Consider the following 26,759-nt stretch of genomic DNA (forward strand, 5'->3'; position numbering starts at 1 on the left):
GTCTCGGTCTAGATACATATTGAAAGTGGGAGCAATTAGCTAGAGTAGCTCCGTGCAGAGCATTGTAGAAATAGAAATCTGCAAAATACTTACGGATCTGAATGTGACAGACCCGTTGACTAAAATTATCTCACAAGCAAAACATGATCACACCTTAGTACTCTTTGGGTGTTAATCACATAGCGATGTGAACAATATTACTGACTCTAGTAAACCCTTTGGGTGTTGGTCACATGACGATGTGAATTATGGGTGTTAATCACATGGTGATGTGAACTATTGATGTTAAATCACATGGTGATGTGAACTAGATTATTGACTCTAGTGCAAGTGGGAGACTGAAAGAAATATGCCCTAGAGGCAATAATAAAGTTATTATTTATTTCCTTATATCATGATAAATGTTTATTATTCATCCTAGAATTGTATCAACCGGAAACTTGATACATGTGTGAATACATAGACAAACAGAGTGTCACTAGTATGCCTCTACTTGACTAGCTCGTTGATCAAAGATGGTTATGTTTCCTAGCCATAGACATGAGTTGTCATTTGATTAACGGGATCACATCATTAGGAGAATGATGTGATTGACTTGACCCATTCCGTTAGCTTAGCACTCGATCGTTTAATATGTTGCTATTGCTTTCTTCATGACTTATACATGTTCCTATGACTATGAGATTATGCAACTCCCGTTTACCGGAGGAACACTTTGTGTGCTACCAAAAGTCACAACGTAACTGGGTGATTATGAAGGTGCTCTACAGGTGCTTCCAAAGGTACTTGTTGGGTTGGCGCATTTCGAGATTAGGATTTGTCACTCTGATTGTCGGAGAGGTATCTCTAGGCCCACTCAGTAATGCACATCACTATAAGCCTTGCAAGCATTGTAACTAATGAGTTAATTGCGGGATGATGTATTACAGAACGAGTAAAGAGACTTGCCGGTAACGAGATTGAACTAGGTACTGAGATACCGACGATCGAATCTCGGGCAAGTAACATACCGATGACAAAGGGAACAACGTATCTTGTTATGCGGTCTGACCGATAAAGATCTTCGTAGAATATGTGGGAGCCAATATGAGCATCCAGGTTCCGCTATTGGTTATTGACCGGAGATGTGTCTCGGTCATGTCTACATAATTTTCGAACACGTAGGGTCCGCACGCTTAAAGTTCGATGACAGTTATATTATGAGTTTCTGTGTTTTGATGTACCTAAGGTAGTTCGGAGTCCCGGATGAGATCGGGGACATGATGAGGAGTCTCGAAATGGCCGAGACGTAAAGATCGATATATTGGATGACTATATTCGGACTTCGGAAAGGTTCCGAGTGATTCGGGTCTTTATCGGAGTACCGGAGAGTTACGGGAATTCGCCGGGGAGAAGTATTGGGCCTTATTGGGCCATACGGGAATAGAGGAGAGAGGCCAAAAGGAAGGACGCGCGCAACCCCCCTCTGGTCCAAATTGGACAATGGTGCAGCCCCCTTTTCCTTCTCCCTCTCCCCCTCTTTCCTTCTCTCCTACTCCAACAAGGAAAGGAGGAGTCCTACTCCCGGTGGGAGTAGGACTCCCCCCTTGGCGCGCCCTCCTCCTTGGCCGGCCGCCTCCCCCCTTGCTCCTTTATACACAGGGGCAGGGGGGCACCCCATAGACACAACAATTGATCTCTTGATCTCTTAGCCGTGTGCGGTGCCCCCCTCCACCATAATCCACCTCGATTATATCGTAGCGGTGCTTAGGCGAAGCCCTGCGTCGGTAGAACATCATCATCGTCACCACGCCGTCGTGCTGATGGAACTCTCCCTCAAAGCTCGGCTGGATCGGAGTTCGAGGGACGTCATCGAGTTGAACGTGTGCAGAACTCGGAGGTGCCGTGCGTTCGGTACTTGATCGGTCGGATCGTGAAGACGTACGACTACATCAACCGCGTTGTGCTAACGCTTCTGCTTTCGGTCTATGAGGGTACGTGGACACACTCTCCCCTCTCGTTGCTATGCATCACCATGATCTTGCGTGTGCGTAGGAATTTTTTTGAAATTGCTACGTTCCCCTACAGGTATAGCTGCCCACTTGGTACCGCGGGGTTCTATAACATAAAACCATTCCCGCTGCCATTGGTTGGAAGTTTCGGTGAAAGAACCTTGTGGCCAAAGAGCATTGGTAAGCTTCCTCACTACAGCGCAGCCGCACTCCGCCTGTTTCCCGTCGACCACCTTCGGCCTTACACTAAAAGTCTTGAGCCATAAGCCGAAGTGTGGGGGAATTCGGAGGAAGGCTTCACATGTGATGATGAACGCCGAAACGTGAAGGAAAGAATCTGGGGCTAGATCGTGAAAATCTAGTCCGTAATAAAACATGAGCCCCCGGACGAAGGGGTTAAAGGAAAATCCTAACCCTCGGAGGAAGTGAGAGATGAATACGACCCTCTCGCCCGATCTGGGAGTTGGAATAACCTGTCCTTGAGTAGGAAGCCTGTGGGGGATCTCCGCAGTTAGGTATCTAGTTGCCCGAAGCTTCGCAATATCCTCCTCTGTAACGGAGGAAGCCATCCATCGGCCCTGCGGGCTAGGTCCGGACATGAGTGGGAGGATTGAAGCAATGGAGTCGAGCCTTGGGTGCTAGAAATCGAGGTTGGGGAGGCTGAGGAGAAGTTTGGCGTAAATAAAGATGACCCTCTGCACCTTTATAAAGGCAACGGGTATCGAACGCCTCCTCCTAAGCCTGAAAACCCGCCTATTCCCATGGAATCTTTCCAATGGAACGGTTGGGTTACCCACGCTCGTATTCATAAAAATCCCGCGATAGGGGGACACGATCTCTGCTTCGACAAGACGTGCCAATAAAAACCTCGCCTCGAAACGTGGAACGGCAGGACAGGAAACGGTTCAAAATAATGACTGGGCAAGCGTGATGTCACGTTACGAAAAGTTATCGGTAGATTGGACTCGTGAAATATTATATTCTCTTGTGGTACTTGTGTTGCAGATCCGGACACGTTCGTCCGAAGACTATCTTGGAGTATTCGGAAAGAGGAACCCGCCTTGCAATGCCGAAGACAATCTGCGTGCCGGACACCTCGTCATTGAAGCCTGGTACAGGGGCTACTGAGGGAGTCCCGGACTAAGGGGTCCTTGGTCGTCCGGCCTGTTGGACATGGGCCGGACTGATGGGCTGTGAAGGTACAAGACCGAAGACTCTCTCCCGTTTCCGGATAGGACTCTCATTGGCGTGGAAGGCAAGCTTGGCGACCGCATATGAAGATTCCTTTCGCTGTAACCGACTTTGTACAACCCTAGTCCCCTCCGGTGTCTATATAAATAGGAGGGCTCAGTCCGAACACATCGAACAATAGTCATACAGGCAAGACTTTTAGGGTTTTAGCCATTACGATCTCGTGGTAGATCAACTCTTGTAATACTCATATTCATCAAGATCAATCAAGCAGGATGTAGGGTATTACCTCCATAGAGAGGGCCCGAACCTGGGTACACATTGTGTCCCCCGTCTCCTGTTACCATCGACCTTAGACGCACAGTTCGGGACCCCCTACCCGAGATCCGCCAGTTTTGACACGGACAATCACACCGCGAGTATGTTGATTTCAATAGTGATGAAGATGATTTGCTAGGTGATGATGATATACTTGTTGCCAACACTAGTGATAAAAACTATGATGAACTTGCTAGTAATCATGCTAATCAAGATGAGACGAATGACAATGATAAGAAGGAGATTGAGCGTCTAACTAAAGAACTAAACACTCTTAAGTTAGCTCATGAAACAACTCTAGAGGTTCATAGAGAGCTCTTAAAGACTCATGAGAAGCTACACTTCGAGAAACTAAATTTACAGCAAGAGCATGAGTTTCTAAAAGCTATCAATGATGATCTTCGAAAGAAGAATTCTTCTTATCTTGCCAACGTCTCCTCTTGTCTATTTATATGCCACAAGTAAAATCTAGCAACAAGAGCAAGAAAGATTCTTCCTCTAGTAGTACCAATAACCATGTTAAATCCAATATTGTTGCTTCTAGTAGTTCTCTTGATTCTACTAATGATTCGCTTAGCCAAGTTACAACTGAGCAAGAAAATAGCTTATTGAAGGGAATTATAGAGAAAGGTATTTACAAGCCTTGCCGGGAGTAAGCAATTTGAAGAAATTCTACACAAGCAAGGAAGGGAAAATTTTGTTTTTGCCACTCTAGATTTTGCCAATTTTCCTTATGCCACTCTAGATTTTGACATTTCACTTTTGCCACTCTTGGTTTTTGACAATTATCACGATTGCCATTCCTGTGGCAAAAGCAAAATTTTAAGAGTGGCAATTGTGATAGTTGTCAAATGCCAAGAGTGGCAAATATGAAATAAAATTATCTTGCTTTTGCCACATAATGGCAATTGTGATAATTGTAAAAAACTAAGAGTGGCAAAAGTGAAATGTCAAAATCTACAGTGGCATAAAGAGAATTGGCAAAATCTAGAGTGGCAAAAACAAAATTTTCCCAGCAAGGAAGTCACCGAAAGAATCAAGGTGTTGGTTTTGAACGAAAGTTCAATGCCAATGGAGTTGAGTGGGAAGAAGATCAATACCCCAAGACGAAGTTTGTTCCTCAACAAGAGAAGTATGACCCCACTTCTTTCAAGGGAACACAAGCTCAAGATGATCTTCCACCACAAGACCACAAGCTAAAAGGCAAGGATAAGCTTCAAGAAGAGTTTGACTCATTCGAAGAAGCTCCTAAGGCCATGGTCAAGTGGGTTCCCAAGACTATGTCAAGCACTGCATCATCAAGTTCAACTACAACTCCAAGGATTCCCATCAAGTTGATTTGGATCCCAAAGAAGAAGAACTAGAGTGTTCTTGAGTGACTCCGCCAACATACTTCACTCATATTCATTTTGGCAAGGACTTGTGTGATCAACTTTCATATCTTGCACTATTTCATGGTGTCACAAACCCTCTTGTTGGTAAGACAAGGGACAAGGTAACTAATTCTTTCATGGACGTCATCATATGTGCAATTCAGTCTATGTCTATGGATATGCTTGTATGTTCCTTGTGGGACTAACCCATGTAGGTATTCAAAGTGCAACACTCCAATGGATTGCTCCAAACAATCTACATCAACATTGAGCATCCACATCTCCACTATCTACATGTCATCACCGACAAAACCCAAGGTTAATTCATGCCTCTTAGGGGGATATCACATCTAGGGGGAGCTTTGCTCTAAAAATTGAGCTAAAGCAACTCCATTGGTGTGAACACATCAATGCTTTATGTAAAAGTGGTAATCCCACTTGTGCTTAAATGATGAGTATGACCTACGATCAAATGTTCTCATTTGACCCCTCAGTCAATATATATGTAGATGACCTAGTCATCGCCAATTGCTTGATAGATGCTATAATTGTTTCTGCATGCTTTGACACATATTTCATTTACTATCTTATTGTGTGAGCATATTGGTTGCATAATTTCTTCATTCGAGGACATCCATTTGTTGTTTTGATTGTCCTGGTTTTTATTGGCCAAATGGATGGACAAGAATGTCTAAGAACCTTCCCTAGCTATCTATGCTATTCTTGTCTCAAACTCTATTCATGCTACATCACAAAAATTGAACAAGTATTTTTCGTACCTCTGGGTGAGGAGCACTCGGAGTCACCGATCCATCAAGGGCTGCTTTTCAAGACCTTCTTGTGCATTTCGGCCAGACCAACTCACTCCAATTCGGTCACATTGAAAGCACTAGACTGATATAGGTTTTCATCTTAGTGATACCAATTAGAATGACTTGGTCCCATAGAGTTGCAATAACTGCACGCAGTTTTGCATCTCGGCGCTACCAAAACATTCCATTCGGTCCCATCGACATCACATGAGTATATATTCTGCGGACCCGTACGGTTGAAAATCACTTCAAACCAGTCGAGCCCGCGCCCCATTGCTCCCGCCCCCTTGGTCTTTGGATCGTCGGCGTCTTCGCCTGTGCACCTCCGCCGCAGGTCTCCGTCGCCGTCAACGGGATTCTCCACCGCCGTTTTTGCTGTAGAGAATCGTCATCAAGTTAGGGTACGATTCGATCTCTTTGTGCTATCCCCTTTCCGATTCTATGCACAAGGATAATGCCTAGTTTCTTGCCATGTATGAGATCATTCAATCCATAGAAAAGCTCCATTGGACTAGATTTGATGAAAAAAATTAGGGTTAGGTTTCTGCCGAGCTCATCTCGGACCGACCGAAATGAACCTTTCTGTCCCATCGATTGGCCCTGGCCATTGCACTATGTACAACTCGGCGCCACCAAAGTGTACTGATCGGTGAGACCGAAAGCAAAACCTTAGTGAATCCCTAGCATCTTTGAGTCACCGAACCGCAACTCGGTCTGATCGATCTTGTGTGTTTAGACTCTGTTAATGCTTCGGTGTCACCGATATTTTCATATCGGTAGCTCCTAAATGCTTTCTATAGAAAAGTAAAACTAAAGTTTTGATTCAATTTTTTTGCAAAACTAGCTGCTTTTTGTGATGCTCATCCACTCTGCCCATACATATCTATTCACAGGGTCTGTTTGCAAGATGGCTGATGCAAGTGATAGCTAGAACAAGTCAGAGGAAGAGGTTAATCTCAGTGAGGGCACAAGCCCTAGTGGAAGCTATGATGAGGGCAGCAGAAGCACTGCAAGCAATCTGCCACAAGACAAAGAAAGAAGAGAACATCAGAAAGTGAGGATGAGGATTTTGTGGTTGAAGAAGACGTCACTTCAACAAATAAGAAAGTTGTCAAGAAAGAATATTGCATTGCAGCTGCTACTAAGCAAGGTCTCTAGAAGAAGGCCCCTGCAAAGAGAGTTCCAATGTCTAAGGCCGGAAAATCAACAGTTGCACAAGAGACCATGGAATTCACTCTTAAGCAAACTGAAGAAGAAGAAGAAGTTGTTGCTGGAAAGAAAAAGAGAAATGAGAGAGTGAAGAATACCATTGCTAGAGTGATTAGCAGACCATCTATGATGGTGGATGATGAAGATGAGGAGGAAGAGGAACCAACTGCACCTCCCGCCAAATGTCAGAAGCTCATGGCAGATGCCATGAACTCTGCTGGTGCTCCCTCCAAGCCCAAGCCCAGAGCTCCAGTTCCTGGCACCTAAGGCTCCTGCACCTAAGAGATCAACTAGGAACATCACACATGCTGAAAAGAACAAGGCCCCAGTGCCAGAGGTTCAAGAGGATGAAGAGCCACAAGTGCTCAGGAAGTTGAAGCCAAAGATTCTAGATCATGATGATGGACATCCAATGGCTGAAAACATGAAGCTCAGAAAGGACAAAGGTTCGAGAGATTGGAGGAAAAGTGATCCCTATTCTGCAAGGAGAAGAACAACTTGTGACTATCGTTTCCACACCCGTGAACAGCAAGATTTTTATGAGATGGTGCTGCTTAATAAGAAGCCCATCATAAGCAACATCATATGGGTGGATTGGAAGTACATAGATGCAAATGAAGACTACTTCCACCATGTTCATGAGAGCTTCAGGCTTACATGTGTTGATGCTTTTGTTGGACAAAATCTTACAAAATGGAATGATGATATGGTGATGCAGTTTTACTCCACAACACACTTTTATCAGGATGACAGAATTGTGTGGATGACTGAGGGCACTAGATACCAGTCATCTATCTCTGAGTGGGTTGCTCTCATCAATGCCCCAGAGGAAGATGAAAATGACATTGATGTCCATGGGAGCCCATGATGGATCATAACACTATGGCACATATGTACAAGACCATTCCTGATGAGGCTTTGGATACATACAAGTTGGATCCATATACTTTCTGCTTGCTAGTTTGGCCACCATAAACTATATCTTGAGGCACACTTTGTTGCCCAAATCTGGAGATGAGAGGATGATTCGTGGCCACTCCATCAACCTGCTCCACTAATTTGATATTCCACATAAATTCAAAGTCATGAGCCTGATTGTTGATACAATCAAAAGCACAACTGCTGATCAGAAGAGGTCATGTGGATATGCACCACACATCCAGATGCTTATCAACTCCATGGTTGGTACAGGAACATATCTACTTGACAGAGAGCACCTTCCTCTTTGGCCAGAGTTTGAAGGTAATGAAGTGGTGAAGGATGCTTCACATCCAACTTCGGCTGAGGCCCAAGAGAAGGGAAAGGCAGCAAAAGAAGCAAAAGCAGCAAAGACAGCAAATGCACCCAATGCAACAATAGTCAATCTCAAATCAAAGCAAGACCAGTTGACATATCTGCTAGAAGCAACACTGAGGATTGAGCGAAGTTTGGCCAACTTAGCCAAGAACCAGGAGAGCCTAGAGCGGATAGTTGAAGACAAAATGTAAAATCTTGATGTCAAGGTCACAGAGATATAGCCTATTGTGGAGAAACCGATAGACGATGCTGAAGATGGCAATGAGGACACTACCACTGACAACAGATTTCAGACAGTGCCAAAGGGCATCCAGGTCTTCAGCTGTGCCAGTAGCAGACACCAGGACAACACACTATGCACCTGCCACCACTGCCATAGTGCCACCCCAGTGTCAACAACACCAGCTCAATAGACATCAGCCGAGGCATTTGTAGAAGCAGTTCTCTCAACACCATCTACGCACACCGGATCAACAAGCCAGAAGACCCCTTCAGGAGTTCCCAGAGATCGTGCCTAGAGTGCCGTATAACACTAACTTTTTCAAGCTTTTTGGTAACTTGTTGCCAAAGGGGGAGAAAATGTATAGATCATAGGCTTCAAGAGAGAGAGAGAGAGAGAGTGTGTCTCGTTCTTTTGCTTCTTGGTTTTATTGCCAGTTGCTACTTTGTCTGATAGAGGCGAAGGTGTCCCAATGTTTCGATGAGATGGTGGGAATCGTTTTCTATGGGAGTCAACCTTGACGATTCAACTACGAATGTGCGAGACGTCACGCCTTAGCAATCGCTAAACCAACTTCCGAGGAGTTATTGACCACGCCGGAGCACGATCAACCTGACCATGAGGGTCTGTTTCCTGCGAGCAAATGAAGAACAATCAAGAAACTGAGATTGGAATTTGAATATTGCGAATATAAGAGGAAAGCTTTATTTATGAAGGTGGGGTTCTGTGACGTCTTGGTCTGGTCGTTGGACGCAAACGAAGTACGCGAAGTTGCAGCGATGGTGTACTTTTAATCTAAACAAAACCCAAGTCTAAACGGTGCCTTAAGGGTTGTAATTATAGGGGACAAGAGAGGGGATTTCGTCCACCCTTGGCAAGGTGGGACTAAAACACCTCCTAAGTCGTTTCCCCTACAATACAAACTCTAAAAACATCCTAATGAGAGGTATTTCAAAAGTACATGGGCCTAGCCCAAAACTAAGGTGACGCAGGACCAATAATAAGCTATGGACGAAATTTATGAAAGACATGTTGTATATTTCGTCCATCTTCTTGTATGTCATCATGGTGGCTTCAAAGTGTGGAAATCTCCTCCGGGAACTCTCTTCTTGTTCCCTTCACGTGCACCTTCACCATAGTGCTTGATCATGGTCAAGTGTTCATTCTTCTTGTCCATGCTAGGTTCTTCAACTGTAACCAACACAAATATACCTAAGTTAAGCAGCATCACATTCTCATGAACATTAGAAACATTACCAAGAAACGGAAGTACCTAATAATTTAACAGGCGTGCGTGAGCTCTAGTAGCTAGTCCACTAGGAATAGCAGCAGGGGCTATCGGTGTAACTGTGGTAGCCATGTCCTAATCATCCTCCCCTTCTTGAAAACAAAGCCATCCTCGTTACTGCTTAATCTGAAATGTGGCTAACAAAAGAGAGAAGGTGTACACATTGTATATGTATATGTCATCCATTTTTATTGATCTCAGTTGTGGCACATGTGACACAGTTATGCAAGAGCACCCTTCAAAATTCGTGAAATATAAAGCCAATATATTATAACAAGAAGTCAAAGGCATGAAAATATTGCAACTCAGGTTGCACATATAAGTGAAGCTCTTATTCATATCACAAGATTGACAATGCTTATCATTAAACCATCCCAACATTGGTGAATAAACTTTAATTGTTTCAAAATTATATGCTACAACATGCAACGAGTTATTTGACACAAAATCATCACCAAGATTGGAGGTCATATCAAAATGATTAAACTTTGGCACAGTTATTTTCAAACGTATTTGATCCACATCGGAGTTATTCCCTGATTCACATTGTTCTTTCTCATCAACAGTTAATTCAATGGGTTCACTCAAAATTGTTTTCATTGCATTCGTTTGATCACATGGGGAAGCCAAATCATGAACATAGTCCTCTAAAATATGTGGTGTGATCAAAGTAGTGGGTATCTCATCACATGGTGCATTTAAATTGAAAGGGCATTCATCATACTCATGGGGAGGATGGGGAGGTTGGAGATTAGTACCTTTGTCATTACCTCTTATGGTCAACTCAGATGATGTAGGCACTATAGGTAGCGACATGTCACGTGGTGGAGGTGATGAAGTGCTCACAACAACAGATGTTGTTGTCATATTAGGCGCAGTGGTGGAAGGCACAACCGTCGCAACTCTTGGGATTTGCACCTTCCGCTTGTTTGTCTTCTGGGCAACACGCCTTGTTATCTCCTTTTCAGCTTTGCAAGCAAGGTGAAACAAATGATCCATAGGATAACACTTTTCATGCATTAGTAGCTCCTGAATGTCACGGTTTAATCCTCCCCAAAATCTATCCATAAAATCATCTTCACTTTCTTCTAAAGAGGAATGCAACAAGGTAGTTTGTAAATCATCATAATATTTTGTTACAGTGTCACTACCTTGTCTTAAATGTTGCAACTTTTTAATCATGTCACGAGTATAATAAGCGGGGACGAATGTATATCGCATGGCAAGTTTCAAATCATCCCAAGTAGTAGGTATATAATCAGGGTGTAACCGACAATATTCACTCCACCAAACTAAAGCATAACTAGTGAAAAAGTCAACCGCAACCTTAACTTTTTTACGCTCATCAAAATTATGGAAAGAAAAATATATTATTTACGTTGAACTCCCATTCGATATATAAAGCAGGTCTAAAATGGCCATTAAATGATGGTATAGAAACATTAACCTGGTCATGTGCATTTCGATGTTTGTGCACCTCTCGTGACTGTTTTGGTATTTCTATAGGTGGTGGCACATCTCCCGCGATAGACAAAGCCCATGAATTGACTATGGATCCTGTCATGATTAGTAGAAAGAAGAAACAAAATCCAAAAATAATGTTCCTATCAACTACTGGGAAGTGGTTGTAAAACGCTCACAGTATAGCAAATCAAAGTCTTACAAGTTCTTACCATGTAGTAGGTGGTGATCGGCAACCAGCGGTGTCAAATAACTCCAAAAGTTGGGTAAAATGATTGCCAGGTGAACGTATGTATACACGGTGTAGAAATATGTGGAGCTGGGTTGGCTTTATATATGTGAAAAAATGCTACAACCACGTTAATTAATGCAAGCTGAAAATTCGCACAAAGTGATCGAGTGCTGATCCTAGGCTAGACTGTACTAGAGACACGAGCCTAAGACACAAATGAAAATTTACACAGTCATAACAACCTATCGTTTGGGCGTAGGTGCAACCACATGATAAAATTACAACCAAAGAATAGGTCTAACAGAATAAACTGAAGCAGCAAGTGACAAAAGGGATCAAATAGCTGACGTGCTTACCGGGTACCACCCGTGTCAGATGTAGAAACCAAAACGCACAGCTTCCAAGAAAATAAACGTGTCAAACTTCTCAATATGAACACCTCAATCAGATTGCCTTTTTTTACAGGAGCCTCACGTCAACAAATTCACCTTTTCTTTTGGTAGTGCCTACACTCACGGATCCAGAAAAAACACTACCCAGAAACCTCAATTCCTCCACGTTTTTTTTTGTTCTTTGGGACCCCACGACTGAAAGCACATACGACTTGGAATACCTTGTCAATGATGGAAACCAACTTGTACTCAAGGAAAGGAATCAGGACCTTCCAAAGTAGTACTAAGGAAAACAACCGAACAGTAACTTTCTTTCCTTTATTCTCTTTAACTTTTTTGACTTCTCAATCTGCACAAGATTATCATGTGATGCCTTTCCTTCGAAACCTTTTTTTAACTCCAATGTCGGCTGCTCCTTTTCTTCTTTGATTTTTTTACGTCGGTGCAAATCACAACTTGGCCCCACGGCTGTTGGCATTTGGTTTCAATCCGTTTTCTTTCTTTCCCAAACAAGCGTGCCAAACCGAATCTGCTCACCTCTTTGATCTGATTTGGTTTCCCCTTTTATTCCTCCCTTCTTATTTTTAATTGCTCCTTTCTTTCATGGCAATCAAAACTTTCCAAACAAATACCATGAATTTGCTTGATGCCTTCTTATGGAAACTGATCCCAATGAAATATTAATGGCCGAATCTAACTTGCCAATATATCAGCAGTTTCATTTTTTTCCAAATCAAATCTGCCGAACAAAATCTGATCTGCACTTCCTTCCAATAGAAAATGATATAATTTCATTAGAGATCCAAACTTGTCAAGCAACCGCAGTAGGCCTTCCAAACCTCACGTGAACAACCTCAAAAACTAGGTATTATTCATTTTTTTAGCATCTTACTTGCCTGGAGTCTCTATTTTCTGCATACTGCGGCCTCTTATCTGCCTGCCACCACCTCAGATCATGCACCAATCCTGCTTCAGTTCTTTGCTGATACTCCCAGGAGCAGGTTTTTTCGCATGGAAAACTATTGGTTGGAAATGGACGAGTCCAGAGAGATCATTGTCAACTGCTGGAACAGAGGGCTCAGGCACATCTCCTCTTCTGCTTCCCTCATCAACTTTAAAATGAGGCGGCTGCGGGCGGCTCTACGTCAGTGGAGTCAACGCAAAACTAGTCTTCAAGTGCTGATCGACAATAACAAACATGTTGTTTGTTTCCTCAACGCTGTGGAGGAGAGGAGGCAGCTGTCTCTCTTGGAAACAGTTCTCAGAGAAGTAGCTTCAGCCAAGGCAGAGCAGTTGATCCTGTGGCAAACCGCGATTTGGCACCGCAGGGCAAAAGTGAGGTAGTGTGTATCCGAGGATGAAAACTGCAAGGTCTTCCACGCAGCGGCCAACTGCCAAGCCCGTTGTAATAAAGTGAAAGTCCTTGTTCACAATGGGGCCGAACACTACCAGAACAGCCAGAAGCTTTGCATTGCAACTGATTATTTTTCTACGGTTTTGGGACAGACTGCCGCTTCCATGCCAACAGTCCAGCTCAACTCTCTGTACACTTCCACAGACCTCTCTGGGCTTGCGGATCCTTTCTCCTAGGCTGAGATTATTGAGGCTATAAATAAAGCTCCAAATAATAGGAGCCCAGGACCAGATGGTTTTACTAACGAATTCTACAAGGCCTTCAAACATATGGTAAAGGATGATTTTCTCAGGTTCTTCAACGACTTGCACAACAATAGTGTTAACCTTGACGACATTCACACTGCCTACATCACTTTGCTGCCCAAAAAGGACACCCCTTTGGAGATAAAGGATTACAGGCCCATCTCTTTGGTTCATAGCACGCCCAAGCTAGCTTCCAAGGTTAAGGCAAATAGATTACAACGGCAGATTCTGGCATTAGTACATTCTCTGCAGTCTGGGTTCTTGAGGGTTCGCTCCATTGTTGAGAATTTTGCTCTGGCAGCTGAATTAATCCAATGCACTCACAAAAGAAAGTTGCCTGTCATCGCTTTGAAGTTGGACTTCCACAAGGCCTTTGATAGTGTTAGTTGGGACTGCCTTAACCAAGTCATGGAAGCAAGGGGTTTTCCTCAACTCTGGAGACAGTGGGTTTCTAACCTCCTTTCTTCTGGACGCTCGAGAGTCATGATCAATGGTGAGCTGGGCCCCCCATCCTTGCCAAGCGAGGCTTCCGGCAGGGTGACTCTTTGTCACCATATCTCTTCATTCTAGTAACGGATGTGCTACAAAGGCTGTGTTGCATGAACTATCAAAACGAGACTCTGTAGCATCCGCTTGGCACAGACAGTTTTTTTTCTGGTGCTGCAGTACGCGAACGACACCCTGATCATCTTCAAGGGGGATCTCGAACAAGCCACGATGGTCAAGAATATTCTCACCTTCTTCTCGGCTTTCTCAGGTTTGACTATCAACGTTCACAAGAGCACGTTAGTACCTGTTTCTGCGTATGCAACCGTGGCTTCGGAGATTGCTCAACTACTTGGCTGCCCTCTGTCCTCCAGTCCATGCACATATCTTGGGCTGCCCCTGTCCCTAAATAAGATCACGCATGGGATGTTAATACCAGTAATTCGCAATGTAGACCGCAGACTCTTGGGCTGGTTGGCCACTCTCTTCACTCTGGGAGGAAGGCTCACGCTCGTCAACTCTATGCTGGCCATCGTACCTAGCTACTTTATGTCTTGCTTCCCATGGCCTAAGGAGTCCATTAGCTCACTTGAAAATCTTCTGCGTGCTTTTCTTTGGCAAGGCAAGAACAAAGTTAAGGATGGCCAGTGTCTAGTAGCTTGGGACAAGGTCACTCTTCACCAGAAGAACGGAGGCCTGGGTGTGAGAAATGTGCAAGCCCATAACCATGCAATGCTATGCAAGTTTCTTTCCAAGATTTTGCAGTCTTCTGATATTCATTGCTACCAGTGGTTTGCTTTGCAATATTGCAAGAAAGCCATACCTTTTGGGGCTAGCAGCAGAGATACAGCCTTGTGGCGCGGTTTCAAGGATCATATCCCCCTGGTCATAAACTCTTCATGGTGCACTCTGTGCTCTGGTAATCTCATATCCTTTTGGCACGATCTATGGCTAGAAGCTAGCAGACTCCACTTGCTACTACCAGTCCTCTATTCCTTTGCCAAGAACCGTTGTTGTTCGGTTAGCTCACAATTCTCGGTTGGTGCTTGGTCAGTGCAACTCCACCCCAATCTTTCCCACTCTGCTGAGCATGATCTCCTCCTGCTGCGTCAACTCATTGCACATATAGCTCCTGATGGTTCGCGCAAGGACATGCGTACTCCCTCCATGTTTGCTAAGCAGATCAACACATGCTACTTCTGTCGGCTGCTGACCTTCCGGGGTGTTAATTGTGATTTCATGATTGGGTATGGGATGTGTTGATCCCCTTGAAGCACAAAACTTTTCTCTGGTTAGCTTTTTGGGGCCGGCTCAACAACAGAAACAACATGGTCAAGAAACACTGGGTGGCTATTGCTCCAAGCGCGGACTCCGCTCTTTGTACTGCGGTGGAATCAGTTCATCATATAATACTGCATTGCAGGGCAGCGTCTACCCTCTGGCATCGGCTGCGCCTGGCACCTTTGGCTTGCAGATCGCCTCACATACTATCTTTTGTTCAACAAGCTGCCGCTCACCTAAGGTTCAAGCGCAAATGGAATGTGGCTTTTGCAGCTTGTGCCATCACTCTCTGGAATGCACGTAATGATCAAATTTTTAACTCACATTCATGGACAGACTCCTACATAAGCTTCTATGCAGCAGATTTGATCCGACTTTGGTGCTGCACAGCCACAAAACAGCAGGATAAAGAGGACCTCATGTTTTGGCGCAATCTTATAGCCACATAGTCACATAGTTTTATCCCTGATGTTGTTTTCTGCTTGCCCTTGACTTCTCTCTTCTGTCAGCTCTTGTGGACTTGCACTAAAGTGCACCCCACAAGCTTCATGTAACTGTACTTTGTTCCTCAGGCTGCGGCCTGTTTTGAAATATAAAGGCGGCCCGGAGCCCCCTTTTTATCTTCAGAAAAAATAAACAACAAACTAACACTTTTTTTCTCGAATACGCATGAGTGTGCGTATCATGTATTAAAGGAGGGGGAAGACACCCCAATGTTTCACAAATTACACCGTATGTACAAGCGGGCAAGCCGCATCCACCTCACACTCGTAGGCTAACTACTCCCTAGCTGCCCATGCTAGATTTCCCTCCTTGAAACCTCTAATTACACACTTGAGCAGTCTTGCCTTTGCCCACAAGATGCCCTCCTCTGTCATGTGCTGCGTGATCTTCACCAACGATGGCGTCGCGCCATTGAAGACGATGTCATTCTGATGCTTCTAGATTAGCCACATGCCGAGGAGGCTCAGGGCCGGAATGTTCCTTTTGTCTTGCCTGCTCCGGTCCTGTCTAGTGCACCATGCCTCTAGGCTCTCTTCATGTCTCGGCTCAAACGCGTCTCAGCTTGTTCTGACACTCAACCATCTCCAAACCTGCCTCGCGAATACACATCCAACCAGCAGGTGTTGGATTGTTTCATCATGTTGATCACAGAACGGGCAGGTATCCTGATGTGGTAATCCACACCTGGCAAGTCTGTCCGAAGTCCACACCCGTCCCTTCAGGGCAAGCCAAGCGAAGAAGCGGCACTTGAGTGGAGCTCTTGACTTCCCCGTGAATGCGGCCGTGGGTGAAACTTCCATTCCCATGAATCTTGCCTCATATGTAGACTTCACCGAGAACTGACCATCTGTCGTCCAGGACCAGATAAAGGTGTCCTCTACGTCTACGACCAGCCGCGTGTCTGAGACCCTCTGCCATAGCGAGAAGAACTGCTCGATGGCTTCCATAGAGAGGTCCGACCCTATGTCACCTGCCCATGCCTTGGTGAGCACCACTTCCTCCACAGTCCTCATTTTCCTGAACCGGCTCGGGATGCACTGATAGAGGCGAGGGGCCCGATCTTTCGATGAGATGGTGGCTATCGTTTTGGTGGAGTAGACTTTGATGATCCGACTACGAATGTGCGAAGACGTCGTGCCTTACCAATCGCTAAACTAACTCTGAGGGGTTATTGACCACGCCGGAGCTTGATCAACCTGACCACGAAGGTCTATTTCCTGCAAGCAAACAAAGAACAAGCAAGAAACTGAAATTCCAATCTAGATATTGCGAATATAAGAGGAAAGCTTTATTGATCAAGGTGGGGTTCTGTGAAATCCTTGTCTAGTCGTTGAACACAAACGAAGTACGCGAAGTTGCAGCTATGGCGAACTTCTAATCTAAACAAAACCCAAAGTCTAAGTGACGCCCTAAGGGCTGAATATATGGAGGAAGAGGGGGGAATTTCGTGGCCCTTGAGGGAGGGGTCCGAAAGCAACCCTAACTCTTGTTTCCCCACACATACAGACTCTAAAAATAGCCTATAGTTAAGTATTTCGAAACTACATGGGCCTGGCCCAATAATAAGGTGATGCAGCACGTAGAATAGCCTCTGGACGAAGTTTATGAAGTGGCATCTTGTATATTTCGTTCAAGGCTTCATGCACTCCTTATGGTGGCTTCAAAGTCTTGAAATCATCACTTGTAACTCCGTTCTTGTTCCCCTTGCGCATGCCATCATCTCCATGCTTGGTCTTGCTCCAGTGTTCATCCCTCTTATCCATGCCAGGCCCTTCATTTGTAAGCAAAACAAATGTATCCAATTTAGGCAGCATCATATTCTCATGAACATTAGAATCATTACCAAGAAACGGAAGTACCTGATAATTTATTTGGTGTGCGCGAGCTCTAGTAATTGGTCCAGTATATGTAGCAGTAGGGGCAGTGGGTGTAGCAATGGTATTGATGTCCTCATCAGATACAGAAGTGTGATGGTATATGGATACGGATCGGTGGCGGATAAGCGGTGGCGGTATATGGCAGAGGCGATAATGATCGTGAGGCGGCGTGACAACTTATGACCAGAACTCGAAACTCTAAAAGACCAGACTCTAAGACCAGCAACTAAACACGACGATGCAACTGCAAATTCAACAAAGCAAAATACTGAAAAGACTATGCAAAGGCTCAGACTGGTTCGGATATAATGAACTAACCCTAATTTTTGGTGGCTTTTTGTGGACTGTAGGTATGAAGAACAAACTCGATCTAAACTACGAAAAACTGTAAAATATCACCGAGCAACATGGAAATCTGATACCACTTGATAGAGGCGAGGGGCCCGATTTTTCGATGAGATGGTGGCTATCGCTTTTGGTGGATTAGACTTTGACGATCCGACTACGAACATGTGAGGACGTCGCGCCTTAGCAATCGCTAAACCAACTCCGAGGGGTTATTGACAACGTCAGAGCACGATCAACCTAACCATGAAGGTCTATTTCCTGCAAGAAAACGAAGAACAAGCAAGAAACTGAAATTGCAATCTGGATACTGCGAATATAAGAGGAAAGCTTTATTAATGAAAGTGGGGTTCTCTGACATCTAGGTCTGGTCGTTGAACACAAACAAAGTACGCGAAGTTGCAGCTATGGCGAACTTTTAATCTAAACAAAACCCAAGGCCTAAACGACGCCCTAAGGGCTGTATATATGGAGGAAGAGGGTGGAATTTCGTGGCCCTTGGAGGAGGGGTCTGAAACCAACCCTAACTCTTGTTTCCCCACACGTACGGACTCTAAAAACAGCCTATTCTTAAGTATTTCGATATTACATGGGCCTCGCCTAATAATAAGGTGATGCAGCACCTAGAATAGCCTCTAGACAAAATTTAGGAAGTGGCATCTTGTATATTTCGTCCAAGGCTTCATGCGCTCCTTATGGTTGCTTCAAAGTCCTGAAATCATCACTTGTAACTTCGTTCTTGTTCCCCTTGCGCATGCCATCATCTCCATGCTTGGTCTTGCTCCAATGTTCATCCCTCTTATCCATGCCAGGCCCTTCATTTGTAAGCAAAACAAATGTGTCCAATTTAGGCAGCATCATATTCTCATGAACATTAGAATCATTACGAAGAAACGAAAGTACGTGATAATCTAATTGGCGTGCGCGAGCTCTAGTAATTGGTCCAGTATATGTAGCAATAGGGGATGTGGGTGTAACAATGGTATTGATGTCCTCATCATGCGCTAGTAGATTTCTGGTGCCAGTTCACATATCCGATATCCATCGATCCATTTATCTTCCCAGAAAAGCGCTGATCTTCCGTTCTCCACACTGGCTCTAGTTGCCGCTCGGTAGAGCTCCATGGATTCCGCCAGGACTGGGATGGAGAACTCGTTCCATGGCCTTGTGTGATCGATCCATTGCAGCCACGGCCATCTCGCTTGTAGAGCCTTGTTCATCCATCGGAGGTTGGGGATTCCCAGGCCGCCTGCCCACCGCGGTGTACACACAGCCTCCCAGGCCACTGCGCATTTGGCCCCCGACGCATCTTATTTTCCACACCATAAGAACCCCCGGCAGATCATCGCCAGTGCTGCCATAATCTTTGGCGGGACATCCAGTGCTAGCATGGAATGCACGGGGATGGCGCAAAGCACGGATGTGATGAGGAGGGCACGCCCGCTCTTGAGCATCATCGCTGCCTTCCAGTGCAGGAGGCAGCTCCTCACTCGATCGATTAGCCTCTGAAATTGAGCCGCCGTTTGCTTCCGAATCATCATAGGCAGCCCCAGGTACGTGCACGGAAACTCCACTGCCTCGCAGCCTAGCAAAGTGCACACCTCCTCTACTTCTTGCTGGGAGCATCTGATGGGAATAGTTGCACTTTTGAGCATGTTGACTACCAGCCCGGATGCCTGCCCAAAAATCTGAAGAATGGCCTCGCACGTCCGTGTCTCCAGCTCGTCCGGCCTGAAGAAGAGCATGACATCATCTGCAAACATCAACACATGCTGCTTCACACCAGTTCTAGCCAAAGGTTGAAGCATCCCTCTCTCAGTGGCAAACGTGAACAAGCTATGAAGAGGTTCCATGCTTAGGATAAAAAGCATGGGGGAGAGTGGAGCCCCTTGCTGCAAGCCTTGACAGTTCAGGATTGGTCTTCTGGGCAGTCCATTGATCATGATTCTTGTGGACAAGGCAGCCAGCATGCCACAAATCCACGCGATCCATCTTTCCCCAAAACCCATTCTTCGAAGCACCTCTAGAACAAATGGCCACTTGACCGAATCGAAATCCTTTCTGATGTCAAGTTTGAGCATAATCGTGGGCCGTTTGAGGGCATGCAAACGTCGCGCCGTGCACCGCACCATCATGAAATTATCGTGTAGGGACCGGCCACGTATGAAGACACTCTGGTGGTGTCCAACCAAGTGCGGACGCTCCTCCGATAGTCTGACAGCCAGCACCTTGTCATAGATTTTGATGGCGCCATGCAGGAGGCTGACAGATCGGTAGTCCTTGATATCCACTGCACCCTCCTTCTTCGGTAGGGGAGTTACCACTGCTTTGTTGATTGCCGCAAGGCCCCTCATATCACCACGATGGAAGTGCTCGAGCGCCCTCATGAATCCCCATTGATAATCTGCCAGCACACCACGTAGAACCTGCCGGTGAACCCATCGGTGCCCGGCGCCTTGTCGAGGGGCATGCTCTTGATCGTCCGCTCCACCTCCTCCTCAGTAAATGGTGATTCTAGGTGAGTGAGATCACGGGATGGGAGGTCGAGGGAGTCTAGATTGATGGCCGCACTCTCCCGAATGTGGTACCAAGTAGCTCCTCATAGTAGTCATCCACAACACTTGCAATGCTGTCTTGGCCCGTGAAGATCTGTCCATTATGTTGCATGGTGGTGATGATGTTCTTCCTCTGTCTATGTCTCGCCTGCCTGTGGAAGAACTTCGTGTTGGCGTCGCCCTAGCTTAGCTAAAGTAGCCTCGACCGCTGCCTTGCTATGTTCCTGTCCAGGGAGCATAGTCCGAGCAGTTTTCTCTTGAGCATTCTCCGCAAGTCATGCTCCTGATCTGTGAGCACCCTATTCTCTGCAGCCACCTCCCATGGCAATCGCAATCTGGAGCTGGACGTTCCCAATCCAACGGTCACTCCAGCTCTAGAGCGCCTTGGTAGTTGCTCTTAACTTGTTGTCCAACACAATAAAAGGATTTCCATTCGTCCCAAGCATCTTGCACCACTTGCTGAAATCCCTCCGCCTTAGGCCAAAAGCATTCAAATTGAAATCTCCTGCCCAAGGCAAAATCCACGTCCAGATCCACTAAGAGAGGACAGTGACCCGACAGTACAGTCCCCAATGCTGTAAGCATGGAAACATGTCTTCCCACGAGTTGGTCAGGAAGATGTGGTCGATCTTTTCCATTGTTGGGTATCGATGCTCATTTGACCATGTGTATCTTCTACTGTCAAGGTAGAGCTCCTTTAGCTCCAGCCTATTGAGGAGGGCTCGGAATCGGCCCATCATCCGCCTGTTTAGATTGGCCTTGTTCTTGTCCTCTGGGTTTACCAAGAGGTTGTCGTCTCCTACCACAGCCCACAGGCCAGCATGAAGATCCCGAACATCCCAGAGTTCCTGCATGAAGTTTACTTTCTCTGTGTCCCCTTGGGTTCCGTACACTCCGGTGAGCCACCACAATTGGGCTCCATTTTGGCTCACAAGCACTGTAATTGTGCTGTCCGACGTGTGGGGGTTTGAGAGGACACCACCAAAGGATCCCACGGAAGGAGGATTCCCCCTCTAGTACCACTCGCTGGGACATAGAAAAACCCCTTGAATTTATTACTTAAGCAGTGCCTTACAATATCATTTGAGATCACCTCCATCTTAGTCTCCTGGAGACATACTATGCTTACATTCTTTGCGTCCACCGCATGGTAAATGGCACTCCTCCTTGCAGGCGAGTTGAGGAGCATCTCAGGTGGTTGTGCCGACATGATGAAGACTCACGATCCACCAACCCACATCCGACGGGCCCTAGACCCCATCCGGAACCTCCCCGGAGTCTGCATGCAATGGCAGCACCGTCGCATCCCAACCGAAGAGTGCCAGGATGGCACGGATGTGGCTGTCCGTAGGCGGCTTGTCGAACAAGCGCACATACGCCTGTAATGCTTCATCTCCGATCACTTCTCCTTCGTTCGCCAGGCAAAGCTTCTGAATGATTGATGCCTGCTGCTTTGAGGCCTTGTAGCCCATACCACCACGTGCCAACCTAGCACTTCGCCTAGTAAGGGAAGTTACCAACCTCCTTTGCCTTGGGCATCTTTGCTTTGGTGGTACTCTCGAGCCAGGCTGGGCAAGCAGCGGTGCGAGGTTCTGCGTGAGCTCAGCGCACAGCTGCGAGACTCTGGTGCGCGCGGACCGAGTGCTCCCATGTGACGCCCCCGATTTAATCGTACACTAATCATGCACGCAAATGTGTACGATCAAGATCAGGGACTCACGGGAAGATATCACAACACAACTCTAAAACATAAATAAGTCATACAAGCATCATAATACAAGCCAGGGGCCTCGAGGGCTCGAATACAAGTGCTCGATCATAGACGAGTCAGCGAAGCAACAATATATGAGTACAAACATAAGTTAAACAAGTTTGCCTTAAGAAGGCTAGCACAAATGGGGATATAGATCGAAAGAGGCACAGGCCTCCTGCCTGGGATCCTCCTAACTACTCCTGGTCGTCGTCAGCGGGCTGCACGTAGTAGTAGGCACCTCCGGTGTAGTAGGAGTCGTCGTCGACGGTGGCGTCTGGGTCCTGGGCTCCAGCATCTGGTTGCGACAACCAGGTAGAAAGGAGAGGGGGAAAAGAGGGAGAAAAGCAACCCTGAGTACTCATCCAAAGTACTCGCAAGCAAGGAGCTACACTACATATGCATGGTTATATGTGTAAAGGGCCATATTGGTGGACTGAACTGCAGAATGCCAGAATAAGGGGGGTAGCTAGTCCCGTCGAAGACTACGCTTCTGGCAGCCTCCATCTTGCAGCATGTAGAAGAGAGTAGATTGAAGTCCTCCAAGTAGCGTCGCATAGCATAATCCTACCCAGCGATCCCCTCCTCGTCGCCCTGTTAGAGAGCGATCACCGGGTTGTATCTGGCACTTGGAAGGGTGTATTTTACTAACTATCCGGTTCTAGTTGTCATAAGGTCAAGGTACAACTCCGGGTCGTCCTTTTACCGAGGGACACGGCTATTCAAATAGATAAACTTCCCTGCAGGGGTGCACCACATAACCCAACACGCTCGATCCCATTTGGCCGGACACACTTTTCTGGGTCATGCCCGGCCGCGGAAGATCAACACGTCGCAGCCCCACCTAGGCACAATAGAGAGGTCAGTACGCGGCCGGAAGCAGACCTAGCCTAGTAGGCGTTCCAGTCCAATCCGGCGTGCGCCGCTCAGTCGCTGACGTCACGAAGGCTTCGGCTGATACCACGACGTCGAGTGCCCATAATTGTTCCCGCGTAGTTGGTTAGTGCGTATAGACCAAATGGCCAGACTCAGATCAAATACCAAGAACTCGTTAAGCGTGTTATTTTGAAGTAACCGCGGACGCCGTCCAGGGCCAGGCCCACCTCTCGCTTAGGTGGTCTCAACCTGCCCTGTCGCTCCACCACAAGATCCACTCGCGGGTACTCCTACGAGCCGACCCGACTTTAGTCACCATAGGTATCATGTATAGAGTATATAAGTATATACCCGTGATCACAGCCCAAGTGATCACGGCCCAAAAGTATAGCATAGCAAACGGACAAGAATGTAGGGCCACTGATGGAAAACTAGCATCCTATACTAAGCATATAGGATTGCAGGTAAAGGTAACAACAGTAGTGGCAAAGACAGGCTATGCAGCAGAATAGGATTAACGGAAAATAGTAACATGCTACACTACTCTAATGCAAGAGTATAGAGAAGGATAGGCGATATCTGGTGATCAAGGGGGGGGGGGGCTTGCCTGATTGCTCTGGCAAGAAGGAGGGGTCGTCAACAGCGTAGTCGGTCGGGGCACCAGCAGCGGCGTCGGTCTCGTAATCTACCGGAGAGAAGAGGGGGAAGAAACAATGAATACAATGCAAACAGATGCATAACGATGCATGACATGACAAAGCGTGAGGCTAGGTGTGCCCAAACGCGGTACTAGGTGATACCGGCGAAGGAGGGAAACATCCGGGAAAGTATTCCCGATGTTTCGCGTTTTCGGACAGATGAACTGGAGGTGAAATGTTGCAGGTTCACTATGCTAGGGACGTGTGGTGAATGAACGGGCTGCGTAGCCGGATTCGTCTCGTCGTTCTGAGTAACTTTCATGTAGAAAGTATTTTCATCCGAGTTACGGATTATTTTATATGATTTTCTAAATATTTAATCATTTTCTGATTTTAATTATTTATTTAAATCCAACATTATCCAGAACAGTATGGGATGACGCCAGCATGACGTATGTGTGATGTCAGCAGTCAACAGTGCGGTTGACTAGTCAAACCAGACAGGTGGGTCCAGTGGGACCCACATGTCATAGACAGAGAGATAACAGAGTTTTAAAACTAACTAAACAAAGATATTTAGCAGGTAGGCCCCACCTGTCATAGACTAATTAGCTAAACTAATCAGTTTTAATTATTGAAACATTTTCGTTAGGGGATTAAGCGGTGGGGCCCGCACATCAGTGGCTGGGGCCTGCCCAGTCAGCACAGTTGACCAGGTCAACTGGGGACCAGGGCCCCACTGGCAGTGACACAGGGGGTGGCCCAGGTGTGCCACGTCGGCGGGCGGTGCCGGAGTTGCGCCGGCGAGTTCGCCGGAGAGGCTCGTATCTTCGCTACAGAGCGCCAAATCACGTGTTTTCACCTGCGTTCGAACGCTGACGCTGCCGTGCGTCGAGTGGTGCCACTGGACCGACCGGAGATGGCCGGAACAGGGAGCTGCAAGGTCGCCGGCGTCGGTGGTCTACGGCAGTTCGGTGAAAACGAAGAACTAGTGCGCGCATAAACAATCTAAAGCGCCAGGCCGCACCACTGGAGTGCCCCGAGCACGATGATGTGCTCGGACGGCCATGGCATCAAAGGAAGCGACGACGATGAGCGGCACGGCGGAGCTGCGTTCGGTCGTCCATGGCGGCGACGTTATGCATAGCAGAACGAGGGGGAGGCAGGGGGAGGACGTGTGGTGCTCACCGTGCGGGCGCAAGGAGGCCTCGTGAGTGCACGGGAGCGCAGAGGGAGGCCGCGGTCGACGGGAATCACCGGCGGCCGAGGCGAAGGGGATGAGGTGGATCCGGCGCTGTGGTGCCTCCCGGCTCCAACGGCGGGCACCGGTCGACGTGGAGGGCGACGACGGACGCCTACGGCATGTCGGGGGTGCAGGGCGATGACGGTGGCCGCGGGGATGACGGAGAACGGCGGCGAGCACGCTCGGGCAGTGGGAGTTGAAGGGGAGAGGGAGGTGGATCTGAGGGGGAGGCGTAGAGGCCGAGAGGGAGAGCGGGGGCGAGTGGGAGGCGGGATCGAGGAGGCGGGGGGGCGTGGCGGCCTTATCCTTGACGCCGGCGATGGGGGTCCGGCGGGGACGCGCCCCTGTTCCGACCCTGGTCGGGGGAACAGGGAAGGGGAGGGAGCGACCGAGGGAGGCGGCTGGGCCGGCTGGATGGTCCAGGTGGGCCTGCCTGGCTTCGAGCTGGGCCGTCTGGTCCAGGGGGCCCTTTTCTCTTTCGTCTTCTGCTTTTGTATTTTTCTTTTCTGTTTTATTTCACTTTAAAATACTTAGGCACTTTCTAAAAAAATGCTTTCTCCACAATAATTACCAGTGCAATATTTGGCACCCACCGAACATTTTTGTTTTGACTTTTGAAAACTTTGGGTGTTTGTCACTAATTCATTTTTTGAATTTGAGATGTTTTGAACTAACACTTGATTAGCAACAGTAACGGAGATGACATGGCATCATCAGGAGAGTTTTACTGTAGCCTAATTATCCGGGCGTTACAAATCTCCTCCACTACAAGAAATCTCATCCCGAGATTTAGGAGGTAGAAGGAAACAGTGCGGGGTATTCATCACGCAGGCAATCCTCGCATTCCCAAGTGGCTTCATCTTCAGAATGGTGCGACCACTGGACTTTGAGGAACTTGCTCGCCTTCTGACGTGTGCGGCGTTCAGCTTGGTCGAGAATGCGGACCGAATGCTCTTTATAGGAGAGGTCCTGTCGCAATTCGAGCACTTCATTATCCACTGCTCGGATTGGGTCCTTGAAGCAACGGCGGAGCTGCGACACGTGGAACACATCGTGAACCTGAGAAAGGTTCGACGGAAGATCCAGTTGGTATGCCACTTTTCCACGCCTTTCGAGAATAGTGAATGGGCCAATATAGCGAGGAGCTAGTTTGCCCTTGATCCCGAAGAGGTGAGCACCCTTCATTGGTGTGACTCGAAGATAAGCCTTGTCGCCAGGTTGATAGACCATGTCTTTATGATGACGGTCATACTGACTCTGCTGACGTGACCGAGCAGTCTTGAGATTCTCACGAATAATGCGGACTTGTTCTTCGGCATGTTGGATAATATCCGGACCAAAGAGTGGACGTTCCCCAGTTTCTGACCAGTTCAGAGGGGTTCGGCACTTTCGCCCATATAACACTTCAAAGGGGGCCATCTTCAGACTAGCTTGATAGCTATTATTATAAGAGAACTCAGCATACGGGAGAGATTCCTCCCATTTCTTGCCGAAGGAAATAACACAAGCTCGAAGCATGTCTTCGAGAACTTCATTGACACGTTCAACTTGCCCTTGCGACTGAGGATGAAATGCAGTACTGAATGACAGATGAGTTCCCATAGCTTCTTGGAAACTTGCCCAGAATCTTGAAGTGAATAAGCTGCCACGGTCTGAGCAGATAACCAATGGGATACCGTGGAGTGAAACAATCCTGGACATATAGAGCGTTGCCAGCTGACTAGCAGCGATCGTTTCTTTGACCGCCAGAAAATGTGCAACT

The sequence above is a fragment of the Aegilops tauschii genome, chromosome 5 (genome assembly GCF_002575655.3).
Source record: "Aegilops tauschii subsp. strangulata cultivar AL8/78 chromosome 5, Aet v6.0, whole genome shotgun sequence".
NCBI lineage: Eukaryota > Viridiplantae > Streptophyta > Magnoliopsida > Poales > Poaceae > Aegilops > Aegilops tauschii.